At 42.1% G+C, this 18507-nt stretch overlaps 1 protein-coding gene across 2 annotated transcripts in view; it reads right to left on the reverse strand.

Moving 5' to 3' along the window:
• Window positions 1-18507, reverse strand: part of PDZRN4 (PDZ domain containing ring finger 4) — a 414099-nt gene that overhangs the window by 139600 nt on the left and 255992 nt on the right. The gene's annotated exons all lie outside the window — the stretch shown is intronic.

The raw sequence follows: 18507 nt of genomic DNA on the forward strand, positions 1-18507 counted from the left end.
TCCCTGACAGTTTAGATTCTGTAATTAAACAAATGGTCTGTGGGCACTGCAGACATATCTTGCTGTTATGCAAATTGTTGTACACAAAGATAACATTCCGTAGGACCAAGAACAACCTAGAAAGGCTAGGCCTTCCAAAATCGCTGTGGTTTTGGCTTCAGTGTTACAGGAACAGTCAATTTAATTATCAGGATGAAAGATAAAATGAACCATTATGATAACTCAGGGGAGAAAATAATCAGAGGTGGAAGGCATCTCACCTACTTGGCTCTAGTAGGAAGAACTCACCCAAGTAACTGTTGACTATAAACGATACTGTGAGTCCAGCCAGCACTGACTTGACAGGAGGGGATTATGTTATTGTTGTTGTTGTTGTTGTTGGATGATAAACAATTACCATCAAATACACCTTACGGAGATCAAACGTTTCAACAATAAGAGAGTGACTTTTAAAGGATGCCCTTATAAATTGGAGGCTCTGTTTGGTAAACTGAGCTAATTAAAGCACTTAATGAATGGTGGAAATCCCACCACTCCAAATCTCTTGTTGGTACTAGAGAGTCTCATTTGCTCGTTCAGAGAAATAATCAATCGAAGGGCACATTTTTCTTCTCTTTGTTCTTTCCCATCAATTTTAATGGGTACAGAACATCAGTCACACAAAATGTAATGGGACAAGAAGATGAATGAGTGTGACTGCAGCCACTCGTCACAGGACAGAAACCATCCTGATGAGGTGACTGTGGCAGAACAGAGTTCAACAACGTGGCCTGGCGGCATTCAGTACATGAGACCAAGTCAAGATAGGTTTTGGTATTAGCACTCAGCGAAACCAGCCTCCAGACACCATTGATCACAGTTCCACCGGTCTGACTTTCAAAGTCACATTCTCAACATAAGCCCCATGACACTCTCCATTCAAGAAAATGATTGAAACTAGCCAGAGTGGATCATGAGGACAATAGGGAACCTGACCTTGTTTCTTCAGGGATTAAAATTCCTTTGGAGGAAACTTTTTTCTTTTATAGCCAGAAATTATGTCCCTATATTACAAGACAAATGGATGCATGCAGTGGACATCAGCCTCTCCTTCAGGAGTGAGCCTGGCATCCTGCTGCAGCCTCACAGCTTTTCCCTCCGCGGGAGCCAGGGTGGGGGGAAATCACATCCAGAGATCGGCCATTGCAGGAGACAGGAGGCACAGCAGCTCGGCCTTGCTTGGGAGCAACTCTGAAGGCTCACCCCCGCTTCAGAGCCCCCTAATCCATGATGGAGTTTTGAAAGGATAGCACTTCGTCACTAGTTCATGCTACAGCACATGATTTACGCAGTCGAATCTTACAATGGGGAAGCGTTCGAAGGGGAGTTCTTACCCCTCTGTTGAGCTGAGCCACAACCTCTGCTGCAAGCGATTGGAAAATTAATCACAGTTCTCCTCCGTCTTCCACCCAGTCTTCCTGCCCTATTCCCACATGGGTATGATTCCTGAGAATTCTCACCAACCAACTAACTCCCTTCGTTCAGTGCTCTTTCTCAGAGGCTAGTTCTGAGATCACCAAGTTGGTATGTGTCATCCAAACCACTGATTGTCTTTGTAGCAAGTTCGCAAAACGCACGCCCATCGGGTTGATTCCAACTCACAGTGACCGTATAGGAGAGGGTACAATGGCCCCTGTGGGTTTCTGAGACCGTGAATCTTTACGGGATAGAAAGCCTCATTCATCTTTTCTCCCTAGGAGCTGCTGGTGACCTCGAACTGACGACCTTAAGGTCTGCAGCTCAATGAGCAATGGCACTGAAGATGCCACCAAGGCTTCCTTTGAGATTCTTGACGAGTATGTAATATGATATAGTTGATTGGGATTTACACACTTTTTCTTAAGCTTATAATTAAAAAAAAACATTATGCTTCATAGTTTCATAGTTCTTAAAGTGTATTAGAAGCATAATATCCAACATCTTATATTTAATAGTTTAAGAAGTTTAATGATTTTAATGGGCTCTATAAAGGGCCTCACAAACCCTGATGCGGCTGTGGGTTAAGCATGGGACAAGCATGGGACTGTGAATGGAAAGGGCTGCAGTTGCAGCCCCCCCGCCACTCCGGGGGCGAAAGAGGAGGATGTCTGCTCCTGCGGATTCCCGCTCAGAAACCCAAAGGCTTCTTATGCTCTTGTCGTGTAGAGTTGCTGAGAGTTGAAATCGACTCAGGGGCAGTGGCTTTGGCATATCAGGCACGATGGCCTACTTTTATAAAGGATTCAAGATGGCACTTGCCATTTCCAGCCTACACAATGGGTCCCTCCTAGGAAAACTACAATGTTTTAAAACTTAGTTATTCACCTTCATTTAGTCTTTGTGTGTGTGTGGCGGTGGGGGGTGGGATGGCTCTTCTTCATTTTCTACAAGCAATCATTTATTACTAGATCTTAAAATCCAACTAAATGTATTTGAAGAGTGTCAACAGAATATTCCATATCTCAAAGTAATGTGTTTTCACTCTCAGATTTCGTGTGGGTGATTCAGGAAACACAGAGAATATTGGCCAGGAGCTGTGAGTATTTCCAAACCACCAGAGCACACTCGAAAGTCAGGTGGCAGTTTAAAATGATTTTCTGGTTGGCTTGACAGATGAGAAGCTACCCAGTGCGCGAGAGAGGAAGACATCATCCGGGAGCATCCCTTCCCACGGTCCCGTGGTGCTGCTGCCCTTCCTGGCTGTTCTCAACGACCCAGCTTGACTGCCAGTCATGCACCTCCCTCACAACTCAGGTGTCAGTTATTTTGCCAGAATACGGTTACCAATCAAGCTGACCATCTCATGAAGACATTAGATCAAAAGAGGGGAGGGAGAGAAATGTAATTTTATCAGTGGCTTTAAATGGTTTTATAACTTGTTTTACCAGTGATAAATCCACAACTTAATATTTCTGAAATCCAGGACCTACATAGCTACTTTGTTTTCAAAGGTTTGCAATGACAGCGCCAAAGGTACACAAGGAAACTTCTGCATAAATGAATATTGAACTGATTTTCAACAATATTTTTAGACTAATTAGAATCCAAATGGATCCAGTAAATCTGAAAGAGAACAGTGTAATCACAGACACCACTGTTAAAAATGAATTGTGCATATTCAGATCTTACTATCCACCCCCACCCCTTCCCCCAAATAAACAGAAATTGCCATGATGTCAATTTTGAATAATAGCGGCCCTATATCGGGCTTTTAAGGAACAGATAGCCTCAGCTTCCTCCTGTGGAGCAACGGATGAGTTTGAATCGCTGACGTGGCTAGCAGCCCACCCCATTCTAACCCACAGCACCACCAGGGCTCTTTCAGATCACACATAGAACCTGTAATTCTAAAAGTTGGTGTTTATATCTAAAACGAGGTTATTTCCACATTGTATTTCACAAAGTTGGTAATAATTTAGCCATACTCTACTGCTTTAATAATGTATACAAATAATATAAAAATGGAAAAGATTAAATTAAGCTCTTTTATTTATACCAATTCAGAGGAGGTATTTTCTAAGACGTTTTTATTCTAAACTTCACACCCAGCAAAATATGATTAATAGAATACTGCCTTTCTCTCAATTCTGCCACTTCAGTAAGAACAATATGGTGCCATTCACAAACGTAGCTTTCCTAATTTTATGTTTAAAAATTCTTGAAAGGTCAGAGCACCACCCTAACATATAGTTTTTGGGTTTGTTTTCCAGTGGCCAAGAAAACAAGGCTGTAAAAAGGACCTTCCTTTCCTCTGTCTCTATCACTTCAGATTTCCCCAGGACCTGGGTAAGATTCTAGCCTGGCATGAAAAATATTCTTGACTTTTAGTCCCTGTCCAGAGCTCCTGTGAGTGGGGAGCTAATCCTGGTTTTAAAAGAATGCTTTAAAATTCAAAAACTTAGATCTGTCCTCCTTGAGTTTTTATCTCAAGTTATCTCTGGGCTGTTGAACCAGACAGGTTCTTTTTATAACCTAGGAAATCACTTAATTAATTCTAAAAGTTAGATAAAATCCTTTAAAAGTGTCACTAATATTGAGTATATCAGGAAAAAACTCTCTCTACTCTTGACTGAAAGAATATCCTAGACTTTACTAGTAATAACTGATAATATAAGGGAAAAGAATTTGGTTTTTAATGATTGGGAAATATATTCTTAGTATATGATTGCATTGGATTAGGATTTAGTTAGAACTTAAAATTTTTTAAATGATGTGCATGGTTTCCTCAGGCTACTCTTCACTGGATATCCTCCAAATGGAGATGATTGCCCTTGGAGGCATTGTCATTCCAGTGCTAGAATAATTATAGAACCCAAAGATAGTATCATTAAGGAAAATGCAGGTCTCTGCCAGCATCTTATATAATCATCACCTGAAAATCTTTTATACTAAAGAGGAGCTTACATGAAATAAGGAGTTTCATAATTTAGTCATAATTTGCTATTTTCATAATGGATAGAATCATGTAAAATAGAGATATGTTAAGCCATTTGTACACAAAATATGAAATTCAATTTTACAGCACAAAGGAACATAAGTGCTATTTATCAGTAATCAATTCAGTTGATCATACACAGCTCTGTTTTGAGTTCTACACAGAGCTGTACATATATAGAGTGTTCTATTTTAGATGACTTATTTTAATTCTCATTTGTATTACAAGCAATCATCATCACCCTGACCATTCATGACACTTTGTCCACCGTTCTGTTTCTCATCACACTGATGTATCTTGCTCTACGGTTCTTTGTGTACAAGGAAATCACTGCAGCGTGGTGAACAGTAAAACCCTTGAGGGCGGCGATCCCACTTTATGTGTCTTTTGCATCTCCTTCCTCTCCCTGCTCTGCAGACAGATTCATCTTTCACTTAGTCATCCACACTTTCGTCAAGCACCATCTCTATGGCTTCATGGGCTGGGGCTGAGAATGCACAAACCGAAGAAAAGGTGTTTGCCCTCCAGAGTTTCAGAGACCAGTGGAAATCAGAAACTAGGTACCGTAACAAGTGCACGATGCCCATTTTGTTAGCATCATGACACTGGGAAACACAGGCTAGCGTAGACAGAGAAAAGAGGATGCCGACATAAGTGCAAGGATTCTGATCAAGATGTATTGGGATTGAGGACTCCACGGTCGATTTGGGAGCAGTGGTGGCCCAGAAATAGAATGATGGTCTTTAGACCTGTGTTCAATTCCCGAACAAAGCAAATCACGCACAGTTACTTCTCATCTGTCAATGTGGACTTACATGTTGCTATGACGCTAAACCGATTTCAGCAAAGTTTGTGGACTAAGTTGGAAGAAATGCCTGGTTACCTATTTCTGAAACTCAACTACTGTGAGCCCTGTGAATGATAACAGTGTTATCCACAACCAATCATGGGGACAGCTCAAGAGAGCGCAGCATTTCATGTCATTGTGCACAGGATCATCAAGTGTCAATGACCAACTGGGTGGCAGCTGACAACATCAATAGCTTGGAGTCCACTGGAGAAAGCCGGGGAAAATCTTGAAAGAAAAGACAACTGGGTGCATTTACCTGTTTGGTAGTTGAGAAAAGACACAGACTTTAGGATAAGGATGTAATGAGCCAGGTCCAAATAAACCCAGAGAATAAGACCCTCACTTAGAGAGCAGGGGTCAGAGATTAGGGAGGAGAGCATCCTAGTAGACTGAGGGAAGGACCAATGCTTTTTATTTTATAAGAAAAGCAACTACGATTTCCCCTCCATTCTGTGACAAGTACTGCCAACATTGTCTTGCGTATGAAACTGGAATAAAGGTTTTAGTCAAGATGCACAGTCAATAGGGTAGCATGTGTTATTGACTAACACCAAGTTGTTAATAAATAGGATGATGAGACTTACAATTTAATGTAATGTCTTAAAATAGCATCTTCAAAATAAAGAAAATATGCTCGACCTGGAGATAATTGCCCTTGTTCCAGATTGTTCTATTGCCAGTCATTAACTTCCTTGTCTGTAAAATGGAGAGACTATTACCTGTCTCAGAGGCACTGATAGAATTAAATGAGCTCACAGCTACACTGGGGACCTTGTATTGTATGTCTGTGATTGTTATTTGCTACCATTGAATTGCTTCCAACTCATGGCGCCTCCTTGTGTGCAGACTCGGTAGGACCGTACTTCAGGAGTTCTCAATGCTGTCACCTTTCAGAAGCAGATCATGGAAGAAGTCTGTCTCCTGAGGCACTGCTACGTGGATCCAAACCCTCATCTAATGGCCATAGTAAGGTCCTTAAATGCTTGTGCCACTTGAGAGCTCAGTGATGTAAGTACCTCAGATATATTATCTCATTTAATCTTCAACAATTCACTTCAAGGTTGCTATTAATTAATAAGGCAAGGAGTCATTGAGGCTCATTAACTATGTCACTGTTGGAGAGGAAATATGTGTCGTTGTGGCTTGATGCCAAAGCTGGATTCTCCTCTACAGCATTGCACTCCCACACACTGCAGATGCCTGGTGCTTAGTGTACACTCACCAAATATTCCTATCTTTTGTTAGAGGTTGATACAACATTTTCATTGTCTCTCATGTTGTCTCAACAGTGAGGTCCTTAATTCCACTGATCAAACCAGTTTGATATGCTTTATATATATAAACCACTAAGGAATTATGACAAATCAGAGGAAAAACAAAACCTCAAACTCACTGCCCGCCAGGCAATTGTGACTCACAGTGTTCCTATAGAACAGAATAGCACTGCCCTGTGAGTTTCTGAGACTGCAACTCTTCACGGCAGTAGAGCTTCATCTTTCTCTCATGGAGCAGCTGGTGGCTTTGGAGGAACTTCTGACCTTGGAGTGAGCAGCCCAATGTGTAACCACTAGGATTCCTGACGGCGTACTCTTAAATTCAATACAGGAGTGAATAACAAAAGTCTGTCAGTCACAGGCCAAGTCAGCATGACTGTATGGCTATGCTCTTTTAAATAAAGTTACACACAATTATATCATTTTTCCTTTGATGCCTGATAACTGATACCTTCAGCACCTCGTGATCACGTAGGCTGGTGTCTTTCCATGTGGGTTTTGTTGCTTCTGAGCTACATGGCTACTTGTTTACCTCCAAGTCTTTAAGACCCCAGACACTATCTCTTTTGATAGCTGGGCACCATCAGCTTTCTTCACCATATTTGCTTATGCACCCACTTTGTGCACCCACCTTCCAGATATGATCACTGAAGATAAATGGGTGCATAAACAAATGTGGTAAAGAAAGCTAATGGTGCCCAGCTATCAAAAGATATAGCATCTGGGGTCTTAAAGGCTTGAAGGTAAACAAGCGGCCATCTAGCTCAGAAGCAACAAAGCCTACATGGAAGAAGCACACCATCCTATGTGATCATGAGGTGTCGAAGGGACCAGGTATCAGGCATCAAATAAAAAAAAATCATTGTGAATGAAGGGGAGTACAGATTGGGGACCCAAGGCCCATCTGTAGGCAACTGGACATCCCCTTACAGAAGGGTCGCTGGGGGGAGACGAGCCAGGAAGGGTGCAGTATAGCAACGATGAAACATACAACTTTCCTCTAGTTCCTAAATGCTTCCTCCCCCTGCCCACTATCATGATCCCAATTCTACCTTACAAATCTGGCTAGACCAGAGGATGTAGACTGCTATAGATAGAAACTGGAAACACAGGGAATCCAGAACAGATGATCCCTTCAGGACCACTGTTGAGAGTGGTGATACCGGGAGGGTGGAAGGAGGTGGGGGGGAAAGGGGGAACCGATTACAAGGATGGACAACAGAAAAGTAGGTGAAGGGAGACATTGGACAGTGTAAGATGTGACAAAATGATAGTAATTTATAAATTATCAAGAGTTCATGAGAGAGGGGGGAGTGGGGAGGGAGGGGAAAAAATAAGGAGCTGATAACAAGGGCTCAAGTAGAAAGCAAATGTTTTGAGAATGATGATGGCAACAAATGTACAAATGCACTTGACAAAATGGATGTTTGTATGGATTGTGATGAGTTGTACCAATTAAATAATTTAAAAAATAATAAAATTACACATTGACTTTAGTCTCTATTTGACTAAGTCTTTAGGCAGCCTTGGTGGCTAAGTGGTTATGCGCTTAGCTGCTAACCAAAACATTGGTGGTTTGAAACCACCTACTGACCTCTAGGAGCATAAAGACTTCAGCCGAGGAAGCCCAACTCTCTCCTCTAAGGTTGCCAAGACTTGAAATCGACTAGTCATTCATTTCTGCAGGTAGATCCAGACCCTCAAACACCTTATCACATTGCTTGCCGTAATCAGGCTGATCTTCTCACCTTCTCCTATCCCAGATAGATTGTCTAAGTCACGTTCCTTGCTTTTCTTTTTAAAAGATACCTTAGACACCAAATATATTATCTCTGACTGACACAGGCCTTCCAAGTAATAATTACCTTTAATCTCTTGCATGAAGTCTCTTAAACTATTCCTGCCCATGCAGAGCTGTCCTGTCCCCACACTATCTGCTGTGTGTTCACCTCAGACATTCCCGCATTTCTCTTCTAATTGCTCTACGGCTGCACACTATTTAAAATTGGTCTGCTTAGTGTGTGCTTCTTTTATATGCTCTGTCAGTATCTAGCAGAGTACTGGGCATGGAGTAGGTAATGAGTAGTTATTTGTGATTACTCAATGGGAAATAACCTTTCACAAACTTTACTTTTGAAAACATTTAATATCTGAATCCTACCATAATTCAAACCACATTAGGTTCACAGATTGCAGTAATGTCTTTCATATATGGATTTATCATTTTAAAAATCCTACCAAGTATTTTAGAAATTCTCTTTGTTCATGTATTCTTGTAAAGGTCTTTTCTTGGTTTTAATGAAGGTACCTGAAAGAGACCCTTAAGAGGTTTGAGAGTGAAAGGTTAGTTCAGAAAAATCTAATTTCCACAGAGATGAGAGCAAGTTTCTAAAAAGCTACAGAAAGCAGAAGGGTGAGGGGCAGGGGGAGCTTCACACGGACCCAAACAACCATAAAGCAGATTTACAGCTGGTTACAGAGTGGCACAAATTAGCAATTAGATGTTATATGTGGAAACATAGGAGAACATGAGGCTGCTACCTTTGAGTTTTTTTGTTGAAGGAAACAATGAACTCTTCACAATAGCCTTTTTAAAGCAGTTATTCCACTCTGAGCATGACATAAGGAAGCAATGAAGAAAGGGATACAGCTGGAAGAGGGTGGGGCGATGAGACACGTTATACTGATGGCTTTGGAAATGTTGCGTTTAAAGTAGGAAAGTGCACCTGGATTTGAATGATCTAGAATTTGACAGGTGCAGACACAAGTATCACTTGGTGGTACCTAAGCATTCATGACTGATGAAAAGGAGCCGTTTCTAAAGAACACTGTAACATCTTATCTAAGATAGATAATGGACGAAAACAAGAGTCTGCAAAAGACGACAAAGTTTGAGGCAGACCTTGTTCAGGGCACCGAGCTCACCTTTCTCTATGAGGGTGCTTCAGAGTTCATGGAAAATACAATCTGAAGATAATAAAATCTTTCCATGAATTTTTGGGAAAGATTTTATTGTCTTCCGATTGTATTTTCCATGAACTTTTTGAAGGTCCTTTGTATAAATATTTACTATAATTTATAGAACCACAATCTAGAGACAACTGGACGAGCTAGTGCTTCCATTCTCAAACACTTCATAAGAGGAATACCCTGGAAAGTGCTTGTGAAAATCTTATGAAAATGTACTGATATAAAGCGAATGTCCTGGACAGAGATAGACTATTGTGGAAGGATTTTTCCCTATGGATTCATCTGTAGAAAAAGCTTCTCTTGCAAAGTCAAGAAACTGCTGAAGATTCATTGCCACCTAACATGATTGGGAATAAATCACAAATGTGCATACAGTTAAGTAATTATGTAAATCCGATGATGTATTTAAAAATATTTTCAACAAAAATTGAAATCAAATAAATTTCTAATCAAATTATCATACTAAATCAGCAAGTTCTGGTGAGCTGAAAAGTTAAATATCGCAGCAAATCCATTAGTTTTCAGTGCCACACCTCCTGATATATATTATGGAGGAATGGAAAATGTTTTCCTAAAGTACCTCATGTCCGTATTCAGTCATGTGATTAGACATGGTAGGTCTTATCCTAGAGCTAGATCAATTTAATGAACAGTGAAATATACAGCAAGTAGACATATACACGTTCTAACAAAGCATCAAAGTCTAGTCTATGTGCAGGGAAATGCACTTCACACAGGAGTGTTGTCTGAGGGTGTCCTAGAGTCGATTTTGAATCATAGTGAACCCCAGACAGAGTAAGAATACCTATAGCTTTTTAGATGTTTTTAATCTTTATTATAAGTGATAGCCGGATCTTTCTCCTAAGGAACAAAAGACTGGTTACCAGCCAAGAGCTTAACTCTAGAACTTAACTCTTGAGTTTAACTGTTACACACCGGGCTGCTAAGGACATGGTCAGCAGTTCAAACACACCTACGTTCCACAGGAGAAACAGGAGGCTCTCAACTGCCCTAAAGAGAAAGGCCACGGGGCAGTGTTTCATAGGGTCTCTCTGGGCCAGAACTGACCTAACAGCAGCAGGGCTGGTTTTGAGGGCTCCTTGCTTCACTTTTTAAACTTGTGTAAATTAACTACAACAATTTAAAAGAAAAGTACAATGTCTAAAACAATATTTTGCACCCCAGAAACACCCTACACTCCACATAAAAACAACCCACCTTTAAAAACCTTGAGTTTGAAAAATTCCAGCAAAATGCAGAGAGCGCTGGGAGTGTAGTGGTTGTGCCTTGGGCTGCGATCCTTCATATCAGCCCTTTGAATCCAGCAGCCCACTCCGAGGGAGAACAGGGCTTTCTACTCCCCTACTGAGCCGCAGTCTCAGGAACTCAGAGGCAGCTCTGCCCTGTCCTATAGGTCGCTGTGAGTTGCCATCACTCTACGGCAGTGAGAGCGAAATGCGTGTGCTATTTTCACAGCACTGCGACTCTGGGAATGCTCCTCGGAAGCGAGCATGGGGACACTGTCCTACACTTTGGCTGTGTTGGGAGGGTCCAGTTCCTGGAGAAGGACAGCAGGGCTGGGAAAGAAGAGGGTGAGCGAAACCGAGGAAAAGCCTCAGCGACATAGATGGACCAACGCAGTGACTGCCATAATGGACTCACATGGACATAAGTGTGGTGTTGTAGTACTGGGCCGTGTTTCCTTGCATGGTACATAGGTCTCCAGGAATGAGAACGGACTCCATGTGGCCTAATGAAAATAACCGCAGGCATCCTCAAGGGTGCCCAGTTGCAAGTGAGCTACCACTGACTGAAACACTGGTAGTTTGGGCTGCCCCCCACACACCTCGGAAGCAAGGTTTGCTTCTCAAAAGTCGCAGCAAGGAAGATATTCTGGAGCTGAGTTCGATTCTGAGACATATGGGGTCAGCATGTGGCAGACTCACCTGAATGTCCACTGCTTTGAATGGTTTTCTGTTGTCACCACTATTAACAGCTGGGCAAAAAATAAAACAAACTAATTCATCTTACTTTTTCATGTCAAAGTAAAGGTGAGTTCTATTTCTGAGAATCTCAGCTTATAGTAATGTTGCATTTTCCAAGAGAGAAGGAGCTGAAGAAATGGGCCTTCAAATGTTCCCTGTAACTCTATCTTTAATAATCTGTCACATCTGAGGGAACCTTCTGGAAAGAGAAGCCAAGTTCGTCTTTGGATGCACCACTTAGGGATTTTAACCACATTTCCTCATCGAAACGCTCTGTAATGTTCATCTTTGACCTCAGTCAATGTTGGGTTCCCTGGGAAACTGGACCTGAGATGGAGTTTCATGTCTAGAATGTTTATTAAGGAGCATCCCTCAGATGAAAGGGGACTTGGAGGACACAGGATAAGGTAGAAAGAGAAACTGGTGTGTGACGCGGCTCCAGCAGCGGCTCAGGGAGCTTGAGAACAAGGGCGGTCCTGAGCGCTGGCTGGGTCAGGTTGAGCCAGCCAGGCCCCGGGCACCTGCCTCCTCCTGTGGACTCTCTGGGAAGAGGAAGCTGAGAAGCGCATCACATCATCTCAAATACAAACCAATACTCCATTTCTCATTGGATACTTCAGTTCTTGACCACAATGAGCACTCGCTTGTTCCAATTCTCTAATCTTGGCTTCTCTCACAACTCTCTGTTTACTTTCCTCTTGTTCCATAACTATCCCAGTTTTCCCCCTTTTTCTTTTTATCTTTCCTCAAGATTACATCCTTGGCTTCAAACGCTCTCTTCAGTTCTAGGTTTTTCGTCTGTACTGTTGATACCTTCACAAAGGATCTCCTATATGGACCAAATTTGTGCCCGCCACAGACTGCTTAGCTAGCCCATACCTGGATCCTCGAGCTTTATCCCCTACCCCCCTTCTGAGTCTCCTATTCCAGGGTTCCAACTTATATTTTTCCATTCTACATATTCCAGTAAATCTATATTTTACAGATTCACATTTGTTCCCAATTTGCTGTTGGTTACCAGCAAACCCACTCAAACTGGTTCAAAACCCTGGAACACACTTGTCCATTAGAATTATACCACTCTTCTCTCCCCTACCTCTGCAAACTTCATCACAACCACCCAGTCTCATAAACGAAACACCTATGAAATTTTATTTCTGTTGAGCCTCAGTTTGGCCCTATTTCTTTACATTCTTCCTGCCACTCAACAAGTCTTTCCTCATGGTGGCAAACTGTTATCAGAGTCATCTTTCTCTAAGACAAAAACAAAAGTGACACAACTCAACAAAACAAAGATTCTATTTCTCTCTCAGATTCAAATCACCAAACACCTCCAATATGCCTAGAGGTTTACGTCGAATCTCCATATGAGAGACTCTTAAGGATCCAATCTTGCCCCCCACCTGGGGTCATGTCCTAGAAGCCAGTCTTCCACTACAGGCTTCACTAAGGCTCACTGCTCCGAGTTCTCCTACCACAGCACCTTCCCACCTAGCACCTGCTTACCTCTCCTTTCCCTCTCCATCTATTCGGATTCTCCTCTATCCCACCAACCCTCCAAGCTCCCAGTATGTGAGCACCTTCTCACAGCTGTCAGCATCTCTGTTGATTTAATGCTTTCACTTCCTATACAATAGAAAAATTCTGGTTGCGGACCCATCGTCTAGTACACGGTGAGATCAAAGGCGGATGCCACAGCTGTTGCTTTTGGGAAGCGCACAGTGCCAGGCACGCCCCAGGCACACCAAGGTTACTGAGCACTCACTGAAGTTGAATACCTGGACTTTGACCGCAACTGCAGTTTGACAAAAGCAAGACCTTACATTTTGGTGTGTCTTCAGTTGGTCTTTCCTTGATCGTAGGGTCTTGGCATTCATTCATTCATTCATTCATTCAGGAAAATTAAACAAAGCAGGGCTGACTGTAAGAATGTATGAGAGCTGAAGAAACAATGCCACTGAAAACCTGCTGCTTATTCTTTGGGGTTTTCTTTCTCATGACACCTGAGTAACTAGTTCTCCTCCTCAAGGGGGGATTTGGTAAGCTGCAAATCCCTAAATTCTCATCTCTACTTAAAGCTGCCTCTGTTTCTGCAGCCCTCTGCACCCTAGTCCAAGTGCAAACAGCCTGCACCCTAACACATTCTTGAGATTGTACAATTCTAATGGACAACTGTGTCTCAGAGCTTTGAACCAGTTTGAGCGGGTTTGGTGATAACCAACAGCAAATTGGGAACAAATGTAAATTTGTAAAATGTAAATTTACTGGCATATGTAGAATGGAAAAATATATAAGTTGGAACCCTGGAATAGGAGACTCAGAAGAAGCATCCTGAGCCTTCTCAGGATCCTGGTGTGGGAAACTGGGTCATTTCCAGAGCTATACAGAGCAACACACTTTCAAATGGGCAGGCTCAGCTGCCATCTTGACCTGGACACCATTTTCCCCCAAATCTATTGGTCTCGATATTTGATGGCTATGCACGTCACATGCAGTACTTGCTTTCAAAGAGGGGGATTAGGTCTCTAGCAGGTCATCAACCCTCATTTTTCCCAATCCAGTTATCGCTCTGGAACACCTTTATGTTCTCAGTTTGGGGGCACCTGGTTTCCCTTCATCATCCGTGACTCACCTGGGAAAAACCAGTTTGAAACCCTGGGCTACCAGGTCCTTATCCCTGACTTAGTAAACTACTGGGTATGAGACAAAGCGGAAGGTGGGGTTGAGATCTCTAATCAGATGGGGCAGCTTCATCGTTGATGAGGCCACAGACTTATAAACGATCATAGACGCTCTGAATGAGTCTCTGTCGGTGCAGTTGTGAATGAAAAGGCAATCAAGTCTCCAAACTGAGCTTCAAGGAGTGTAAAATTCAGGAAAATTCACGCAACAGAGGGAAGAACATGCAAAAGGAACTCTAAACAAGTTCAAGCAAAAGTTTGCAAGATCCCCAGAGTGGAAGAGATTGATTTTTAAATCAATAATTTCAGAAAGAAATGAAACAAAAATCCCCCTACAAACAGATATACCCCCCCCCCCCCCCACTGACAAAGGAGGCATTTGGGTCAAAGGAGCAGGGTTTGTATAGCCAGAGATGAAGGAAATGGTCAGTGGTGTTCAGCGGGGGGTACACAGGGCAGTTAAGGCAGCATGAAGAAAGAGCGCTAAGCTACAAGAGTCCAAGCTTAAAAGTCTACTTAAAGAAAAAAGGAAAAACACAGGTCTGCAAGGATCATCCACTGAATGAGACAACGAACAGGAAAAACCAGTCTCCGAGGGCAGCTCAGGAAGACCTCCAAGACTGGAATACGGGATTTTCACATCGTTCTACAGGAAGGTGGCGCCGTGAAATATTTTATAGAAAAGTTATGGCAGCAGCAGTAGTCCGAGTGGACCCGCACCTGGCACATGCCCGTGGGGAAGCCCACGAGACAAGTTCTTCCTGTGAAATCACCAAGAGAAACGGAAAGAGGCTCGGACTTCGGGGGATGGGTCGAAGTGAAAGGTCAGCGTAGCCACCACCTGGATGGCGAAGTCAGAGGGGACCATTGTAACAGAGAGAGTGGTACCTTCAGGAGGACTAGAACACGGGCAAAGGAGGAGATTTAGGGGGAGAAGGTTGTGAAGCCTGACTGGATTTAGATAGTATGAGGTACAATACATCATTGAAGGGTTAGGGGCAGTAAATCGAGGGGGATTTACCACGAGGTTCAAAACACTCACTGCACAATAGACACCCTAATATACTTAGAAATTAAAGAAAGGAGTGGGAGTGAAGGAGTCTGTGAGATTTAAATAAGATGCTACTTAGAGGATCACTCAGCACCGTGCCAGGTCCACAGTGAGTGCTGAATGTTATAGCAGCTGCTAACACTGCTCTGGCTGTACTTGCTCTTCTCCACGCAGGTTCTGCTGCAGTTTAGGCTACCAATGGCTGATGCAGGCCGTGGGAAGCCCTTCTGGCCGTTTCAGACCATTCAAATTCATTAAGAGATTCCGTGCGGGGAACAGCCTCCACCTGGAAGGGAACAGCAGGCAACGCAAGGCTACTGCCTAGTGCATCGACTTCTGGCTTTCCTGGACTTGAATTCCTTCAGCTCGTTCTCTTATTGGCCAGCGAGTGGAAATCAGAATTTTTATATTGCATTCTAAGACTTGAAAAAATTCCTAGAAACAGTTATATGTGAATATTTTCCCCCTTCCCCAGTCTCAATATCTCATTGAACATCAATGGACACTCCAATAATATTTGCCATCATTCGATCAATCGTAAACTTAGTTTTATTTATGTGTGGAAATAAAAAGCAATAAGCAAAGAAATCCAATATTTAGTCATCCCTATGTAGTCCCACTGAGTATAGGGTCAGAGATGCCTTCCAAGTTGCCCTAACTCACTGATACTCTCTTGATACAAGTACCTTTGATTGAATGAATTAATATTCAACAGGCAATTCAGTTAGTGTCAGTAGAAGGGCATTGTTCATATTACCCATTAATTCTTCATAGCTTAATAAATATCTTAGTTTGAAAAAAAGAAAGGAAAAATAACAAATCGCTTCCGAAAACAGTTGGGTCCCAGGCACGTGTAAAAGTTAACAGAGACAAGAGGAGGCTTTGAAACTGCGGAGTGTGAATGTTACCAGATCTACACACACTTAGACTCTTACAACTGTGTGAGTACTGGCATCCGATTGGCCCAACTTCATCTGAAAATAATTGTCTCGAGGTGACGTTTCATCTCTTCTGCCAATTGAAACTATAGCCTGTCTATAGGAGCCAAAGAACAAAAACACAATAACAACAACACAGAGCAATAAACATGATCTCATTCCACACCTAAGCGCATCATTCTGATTGTTACACGAGACTCCACAGAGAGCACATTTACTTTTGTTTACTGCAGTTACAAACTTGAAACTGAATTCTGCTTGGCTCACAATATCCAGTAGCTCAATCTGGAAGGAAGGTTTGACAAAGTTCAATATCATAAAATTTCTATTATGGTCATGCATTTAGGCATCACGACCTATCTTATATTCCACACTCCTGGGTCCAATTTAATTTGCCTTAACTCTTATGAAATAATAACAAAAGAATCAGAAAAAAGCAGGTGATCTGAGAATTACAAGTCTATACAACATAATATCTGGACAGTAAGGTATTCATGTCTGTGTTGTCTGATTCGTTTTAACATATCAGCTCAAGGCTTCCATCTCATCTCACTCTTATAAATAGTATCCTCTCTGATGGGGACAGCTATGTGTCTCCCTGAACACCTGGTGACGAGCATGCTTACTTTCATGTATGCTCTGAGCGCCTCCAAATAAAAATAGAAACTAGTTTGCAGCTCAACACGAGGCTCCAGTGGCATTATATGAGCCTATCGCTGGTTCCCTTTGATATCTTATCTATTCCATTAACTCAGTAAAATGGAACGCAAAGCTGGGTGGTGGGGGGAGAAAGGCGCTCAAGGAGAGCTTCTTTGGAAAGCACATATAAGACCGTTAAGCTGGAGTTTTAACTTATCTCACGAAACCCAGTGAAATGTAAGCTAATACTTTATTCCTCGCCCTCTTTATTATTGATCATAAGTACCGCAGGACAAGAGGACAAATAAAATAAATCTAAGGAGTGTACAGGTAGATGCAATTAGGAGTGTGACTTCTCTGTTTTTCTCAAGATTTAGGAGGCATTTAAAGGCAAAACTCACAGACAAGCATTTTAAAAATCCATAACAAAGGCTCGCATCCTTAGCACAGGCAGTCGCCCTTACTGTATGTGGCAATGGCGCTGTATTTCTTAGTAGAATGCCAACAGCTCAAGCCAGGCATAATCGGGGGGATGCCATCTACCACTTCCTCCATATTATATTTTTATATCAGTTTAGTCATTCAGCGAAAAAGATAGATTAATTCGCTCTCCTGCTTCTCTACCGCCCAGAGAGCAATATTAGAATGCCAACTCGTACAACCAAACTAAAGGGAAGTGTTCCACCTAGAGCCTGTTTTCATGAGTCCAAGTAGATGAGAGCCTATCTCAGAAAGGAATATTATTTTAGCCTATCCTTGCAAGTTTGTCGTTTACCCACCCCTCCAAAAAAAAAGAAGCAAAAGGTATTGCCCCTAGTGTAATTAACAATATTAATCTTCTTTTTCCTCTCTGTGGTGATAAAGGAGTCATTTTTATATTTAATTAATGCAGAGGATCATTTTGGAAACTAGCTAATGAGCCTCTGATCACATTACCATGAAAATGTACATTAACATCACAACTGAGGAGGCTGTTTCATGTGCAGCAAATCCACTTTGTCATTAGCCCACTGTGACATGAATCACGTCAGGGGGAAGGCTGCGGGAACTGGAGACAGTGGGCACTTAGCTACTGCTGTGCCCACAGACCACCGACGTCCCAGACACTGTCTTTCAGCAGCAAAAGGGTCTGAAAACAAGAGTAGGATCTGGTGGCATCTGCACAGGGGGAGGAGGGCAAGAATCAACTGGCTGTTGCCAGACCAGAAATTTGGATGTTAGCATCTACTCCTTACCCCACCAAAATGAATGATGATTTAAAAAAAATAGGAAAAGAAATCTATTAGAACTGGGCAGGCTCAGGATAATGTTTTTTTCTTCACTTATCTGGGAAGCTGCAAATCGACACTAAAGAGACCTCAAATCATATATCTATATCTATATTCCCTAAATCTCATGCACATATTATAACCAGGTTTTGAAATTAATTTCTAGTGCTAAGCAGACAAAAATTTCTAAAAAGTATGCAAGAACAAGTGGTAAGAAAATTCCTTTATCTCCTCTCTAAGCCAGAGGAGATCATATATTTCCTCCCAAATAATACAAATAGACCAGCTTTTCCTCTTAAGTCAAAGCAAGCATTCCTAATTAATCAAATAATTCCTCTTGCTAACAAGATTTGGCAAGAAACTTTCCCTGTCTACTCAAAATCACTGAGATCACAGAC

The sequence above is a fragment of the Tenrec ecaudatus genome, chromosome 6 (genome assembly GCF_050624435.1).
Source record: "Tenrec ecaudatus isolate mTenEca1 chromosome 6, mTenEca1.hap1, whole genome shotgun sequence".
Lineage (NCBI taxonomy): Eukaryota > Metazoa > Chordata > Mammalia > Afrosoricida > Tenrecidae > Tenrec > Tenrec ecaudatus.